Genomic DNA, 6,722 nt, shown 5'->3' on the forward strand with positions numbered 1-6,722 from the left:
AGCCCTGTGAGGCAAATTGTGATTTGTGATATTGGGCTTTATAAATAAAATTGATTGATTGATTGATTGATTGAAAATGCCATAGGCTTGTGCTAATAACATTAGCATGTTGTATTTGTTTGTAAAACGTGTTTAGTATCAGACAGTTGTTTTGTCAGTGAACCTTGTGAGCTGTAATAGAGCTGAATTATGTAACGTTACCTTTGTTAAATGTTGCTGTTGTCCCTGGTTTTATATGAGTAGAGGAAATCTCTGCTAGCTGCTAGGCTAATTTATACAATGTAAAATGCCATAGGCTTGTGCTAATAATGTTAGCATGTTGTATTTGTGGGGAAAGTGTTTGTCTGTGAATGCTGCGAGTTATAGTGAAGCTGAGTTGTGTTTGAGACTATCTCTATTAAGCCATGTGTAATGTGTGTTTAATGTGTGTTTAACGTGTGTTTAATGTGGGTTTTGAATCAACTAAACTTTACAGCACTTAACACAGTCCTCCACCGCCGACTAGTGTTTTGGAGGTGTAACTGCAGTATTAAAGTATAAATGCTCACAGAGGTGTAGTCTCTGCATAGAGCTGACACACAAGTATAAATCCGCCTTTAGTGGCGGTCTCTCTCTCTCTCAAGGACCAGACACAACAAACAGACATCAAAGAAGTAGTGGCGATGAAGGCCGACTGCTGTGTTGCCTCACGTCAGAAAAAACTGGCCCTGGGGGATGAAAAGAATCTGTAGTGTGCAAAGTAACTGAAGCTCTTAGACAAATGTAGTGCAACAATATTTACCTCTGAGATGTGGTGGAGAAGTATAAAGTTGCATAAAATGAAAATACTCATAAATATTGCACTTAAGTTCAGTACTTGTGTAAATGTGCATTTAATTCCAACTCTGGGTGCATCAGCCCGACTATAGAAATATAATTTGGTCTGGATAAAATTTAGTCTGTGGATCTTTTTTCGTCCGTCCTTTAGGATCTGTATTGAGCCTTGAAACTCTGGTGCACATCACGTTCTGTAGGATACGATGTCGACATTAGTGAGGTGAGAACATGAGCTCATCCTGCAGGGACAGGAAGCAGGACATTATCCCTCACTTCCTCCCCTCCTGTCTGACTGATAAGACCTGGTGACAGCAGCTTTATCTCAACTCTGAATGACACAATTCAGCGCTCTGGGTTCAGTCACAAATGAATCTATTAAAGGGATCGACTGTCTGATTGTGAGAGGCTCAAAGAAATCACGGAAAATCTGATTATCTGATTAGATTTTATTTTGGGAAACATTGTGACATTGATGCAGAGGAAAATATGTTAAGATGAGTAACAGCTTATTGAGCTCATCGCCTGTCTGTCTGTCTGTCTGTCTGTCTGTCTGTCTCGACCATGTCCAGAGGAAAGGTCCATTCATTCATGTAACTGAACATAAGCACAAATTTTAAGGTACTTTATTTAAGTATTTCCATGTTATGCTACTTTATACTGCTACTCCACTGCAAGAGGAAAATATTGTACTTTTTACTACATTCATCTGTAAGCTTCAGTGACTTCACTAAGATTGCTAAGATTTTTGCACACAAAATATGAAGAGTTTATAGAATATGATATTTTATTATAAATTAAACTACCACACACTTTATACATGTACAGCTGAAACCATTAGTCCAGTGGTTTTCAAACTTGTTGTGCCCAGGGCACACCTATCTTCATATCTGTGAACAACAGCTTCTATAACGTGTGTTATCACGACATAAGACAATAAAAACAATATTAAAAATAAGACAGGTAGCTTCATCATACTGTCTACTGTCAGTTTTTTCTTTGTATTTTCTTTCAGTGGTCGGTCGTCTTCGCTGGTGTTTGTTGTAATTTGTTCTGCACAATAAATTGATCCATCGTCCCGCTCACGGTTTTCTCCTTTTAACTGTTATCATCCCTCACACTGGCTGCCAATCAGGGCTTTGATGTGTCACACACTTAAAATTCCCATGCACAAAAGACAACAAATAGGTTCCCCGTGAAGGTTTTCTAAATGACTTTAAATTAAATTACATTTGTTAGCTAGAGTTTGCATCTTTATTAGGAAATGGGTGCACACAGTCAGTTAAAGACTCATTCAGAACTTTTCGTACAGGCCCAGTTCAATGTTGCAATAATAATGTGTGGTTATCACAAAATCCCACGACACACCAGAATCCGTGCATCATTCATTCATTTGTTTTTCAAAATAAAACCAAATATGAAAAAACACAATAATGACTTGTTTTTTTAATATTTATAAGATTTATATGATAACGACTTGTTTTTCAATTTCCGATTTTCTGTTTAAATGAAAATGGAAAAAACGGATAACAGGCCGGATTTGGGCCTTTCATACACTTTAAATATTTTCATCTCTCGCACATTGCGTGACCCGGAAGCCAAGGTTTTTTTTCTTTTCTTTTTTATTATTATTATTATTATTATTATTATTATTATTATTATCACTGAAGAAATATACAAAGATATCACACAAAATATCGGGACAAAAACGTTACATCAGTGAATAAAGGCAAAAAATAAATAAAAAAAGGAGGCTCGAGGTACTTGTATAAAGAGATCTGCGGAGGAACTTTTGAACTTCGCATAGGAGCGCTCCATTCTCAACTGCTTGTGGCCTAGTTATGGCTTTATCCCTATCTTTATTCAAGAGAGTGGTCTATCAGTTTGAGAGCATTATTTATCGTTTTCATGTTCAGATGTTGTAATATTGTCCCTCAAACCCTGCCCTTGCACTCAAATAGCCTTTGCTTGCGCTTAGATCTACTCTGTTTCTGCTCAAACTGTGTGCTCACATCGCTCTCATCTAACTGTCTGAATTACAGGTTTATTTCAACCAAACCAGAGCTGGTGATTGTTGAAATAGTAGAAGGATGCACAAAGATGGTTTTTGTGAGTTTTACTTTGTTTCTTGAATAAAGTGTGTTTTACACTGATAAAGTCACTGTTTATTTGAATGGAGTCTGGTGGGTTTGACGCAAGTGATTTTGGGGCTGGTTAAACAAAAAGGATCTTACTCTCTAACACAAAGCTCTATCTCTGTAGGGATCATTTCCAAAATGTTGTCAGACACTTCTAACAATCTGAGCCTGTCAGTGACAAAAACAAACACTTTTTAGGGAATGTCAATTAAATGTTTCACCGCTGCCGACTGCAGTGCTCTCGCTCAATACTGGACCAATTTCAAAAATTGTTGTTCCCATTTGTCACTTTGACACAAAAATATGACAAAATTAGGTCCAGTTTAAAAAAAATACTGAATTTCTCCTGTAAGTCACATTTTCAATTCAGGACTTTTACTATTAAAAGAGTATTTTCACAGTGTGGTATTGGTACATTTACTTCAGTAAAGGATCTAAATACTTCCTCCTCCACTGCTGATGAGTCAAACATCAGGTCCAGCACAACCACATCAAACACCAAACTCTCATCTCACACGTCTTTGTCATTCTGTGCTTGAACCCTTTTTCTCTTTGTTGAGCTAAACCTCTCGGCACTCACTCACTCACTCACTCACTCAGCTGAAATCTTTCCAATTGCCGCCGATCTATTTAGCGTTCATGCAGAACGACTCTCCATGCCAATAAAGCCACAGACAACAGAACTCTTGTTTAAAAAAAAAAAAAGTCACTCAGAGGAGGACGGTGCCAGCAGCGACAGATTGGAGTTGCCGTATGGTAGCAGTGGGAGAGAATGTGTGTGTTGAAAATGGAAGTTGACAGAACAAAGAGAACTTGTGAGAGATTTGGCATGAGAGGCGAGCGACTTTCCCTCCTTGACCCCAACTGATGTTTCTGCCCTCGTCTTCAAAGAGACCAAACAATCCCAACAACCTTTTCAGCCTCACAAATTCTTAATGATTTCAGCCGGCCTCTCTGCGTGCAGTCGCAGCAGCAGCATTTGTTAGACTGCTTCAACCCTCACGTTCACTACTGGCCGTCTGATTGACCTTTTTTTTATTCACTGTGGATAAACAAAGTCTCTTTCTGTGTCTCTAACAACTTCTACCGCCTCTCTATTTGTCACACTCTTATCTGTCTGTTGTTTTCACACCTCGCAGCTACTGTTCCAACTACACCATTCACAAAACAAGGCCTTTGTCCACCTGCTGGTGGCTCCACAGGGTCCTATTGTCTCTGAAGGTGTGAGGAAGACGACGTGGCTCCTCGGCTGCATCATGAATGTGGCAGAGATAGTTAAACAATGTAAACCTGCTAAGAATAAGCTAGAGACTCCTTTCCCATTGCCAGGAGACGTGAGCAGCTCTGCAGCCTTTCTGTGTGGGTGTTTTTTTTTGGGTGTCACATTCGAAGTCCCGGACAGGAGGCGATAAATACCTGGGTATACTGCAGTGATGTCAGATGTTAGCGGGTTTTTGAGCAGTGGAAAAGGGACTTAAGAGATCCATGATTCTGAAGGCTTTTCAGATGCTAGTATAAACCTCTGCACAGACGTTTATAACATTATGAAGAAGGATTTTATAACTCTTTGGACGTTTTCAATCGCCTCTCTGTCAGCTCAGCTAAACTGTTCTACATTTAGGCTCTTATATCTATTTTGCAAGTGTTGGTGGTGCTTTTTGTGGTTGGCTTTGGACGTGGGTGACGTGTGGCTGCAAGTCGCTCATCAGGATGAGGACATCATCTCATCAGTCTGTAAACTCTCCTCCTGTTGACTTCTGCTATAGCCAGGTCAATATTTTCAAATGTAAACATCAGTAAACATCGAGGAAAAGAAGGAGATGAAGAAGCACTAGCTGAACTAGCATCCTGCTAGCCATTGTGCAGGCGTTGGAAAATAAATTGGATGACCTTCGTAGCGCATCATTGTCCAACAGGCAATCAGAAAGTGTAATATGATTCGATTCACCTGGCCAGCGCCATTCAACCAGGTGACTCTTCCTCTAGTAGTCAATCTGACAGAACAGAAGACTCTGAGAAGGAGAGGAGATGTGCTTTACGGTGAAGAAGTACTGGTGTGATGTGGGAATGTGAGCTGCTGTCCTGCTCCTGCCGTAGATCACTGTTATACGCTGTTCAGAGGCGGCTGCAGAGTAGTGCTGCCCATGTTCAGGAGGAGCGACCCTGTGGCTGTCTTGTTGAGGCCGGGATGTGTAGACAGTTCACTCATGCCCCAACCAGATACCATGGATTACTAACCTGGAAATCCAGATGCCCCGCCCCTAGCAAATTCAAATTTGCTCTGCACGGGGATCTGGCCTCGACAAGCAGAGCCCGCTGAATCGCCATCGGACCAATCAGATCAGTCTATCTGAAGAGGCGGGCTCTGGGCGGGCGTAACATGATGAGGACAGCGCTGTGCCGTAGGAGTCGAAAAGTAAACAGCCAAGATGGCAGCTGCTGAAGGACCGCGTCCATTCAGTTTAGCTTTGGAAGAAACACTAAGCCAACTACACTTATCTTTCTCCTTGAGAGAGGAACAGAAGACTGCCCTAGAAGCCTTCGCTTCCAGGAAGGATGTTTTAGCCGTTTTGCCGACGGGATATGGCAAAAGCATAATATATCAGTTAGCCCCACTGGTCGGCAAACACATGGGGTTTAGTGCAATGAATACGTCACCTTGTTTTTTGCTCTGATTGGCCATCGTGCTATCCAATTGTGTGTGGCGGCATTTAATATGCTTCAGTTAGTGCCGCCCCTTGGGTAGGAAGGGTGTATCGGTGAGGGCCAGACTCAAAATCTTTCTGGATTTGAGTCTGGAGTTCCAGGCTCATGGATTACCAGAATCATCAGGACACATGGACAGTTACAAAGCAGCAGCCAAAAACGACTAAACTACAGAGCACAAGTTAAAGAAGTTGATGGGATCACATTTTGAGTTGTGCCTTGTATAATTCCATGTTACAAATAAATTATTGATTGATTGAGTAGAACTACATCCTGAGCTTGGCTGCATGGAAACACAAAGAGCAGCAGGTTGAACCAGCTGAGACTCAGCAGTGTCCTTCAGTATGTTCACTGTGATGTACAGTGTTGTTGGGTGGACTGATAGATATTTCATTTATCCCTGTGGGACACTCACATGTACACAGCAGCACACAAACACACCACAGTGCAGAAACAAGTGTCCACCACAAGCCTCTTGTGAGCACGAGCACATAAAGTCCACAGACTGCAGTGAGGTCTGCTTTTAGTCTGCAGGACAGAAATAAATGAAGAGAAGAAGAATTGACCTGTTTCAGTCCTGCTCTCTTGAAATCAATACGATAGATGTAGCACATGGTGTTTTCAGCTTCACATGGGCGAGCTGTTGGCTTCATCATAAATGTGACAGAGCTGGTGGAGGGATAGATCCACCGGGATCATCATTACATATGATTTGTCATCTCTGTCGTCATAAACAGAGGAAGTCTGTAGAGACGACGTCAGCTGGTATCGATCCCGAGACAGAGCTGATGGGCCTGAACTTCATTTGATCCATTAATTCATCATGTGAGACAGATGTTGATGGAAGCAAAGGAGATAAAGACGAGTGAGAGAAAGAGCACGGGAGAGATGGATGGAGAGCAGGAAGCATCAAGAGAGACGGTGGAGCAGGACGAGGGAGGCATGTACGTGAAGGAGAGAGCTGAGCTGGCAGCCAGCCACGGGGATGATGGTGTAGAGTTACAGGAAGGTCCATGTTAGAAACACACAACCCTCTTCCTCTGCAGTGACATCATGTAAAGAGAC

At 41.7% G+C, this 6,722-nt stretch overlaps 1 protein-coding gene across 1 annotated transcript in view; it reads right to left on the reverse strand.

Moving 5' to 3' along the window:
• The window catches only part of LOC126400208 (uncharacterized), a 13,082-nt gene extending 8,057 nt beyond the window's left edge, over positions 1-5,025 (reverse strand). The window contains exon 1 of the mRNA XM_050060771.1: positions 4,900-5,025. The gene's annotated coding sequence lies outside the window, so the exon portion shown is untranslated. The remainder of the gene's footprint in view (positions 1-4,899) is intronic.
• Between the last annotated feature and the right edge of the window lie 1,697 nt (positions 5,026-6,722).

Source organism: Epinephelus moara, chromosome 13, assembly GCF_006386435.1.
Source record: "Epinephelus moara isolate mb chromosome 13, YSFRI_EMoa_1.0, whole genome shotgun sequence".
Classification (NCBI taxonomy): domain Eukaryota; kingdom Metazoa; phylum Chordata; class Actinopteri; order Perciformes; family Serranidae; genus Epinephelus; species Epinephelus moara.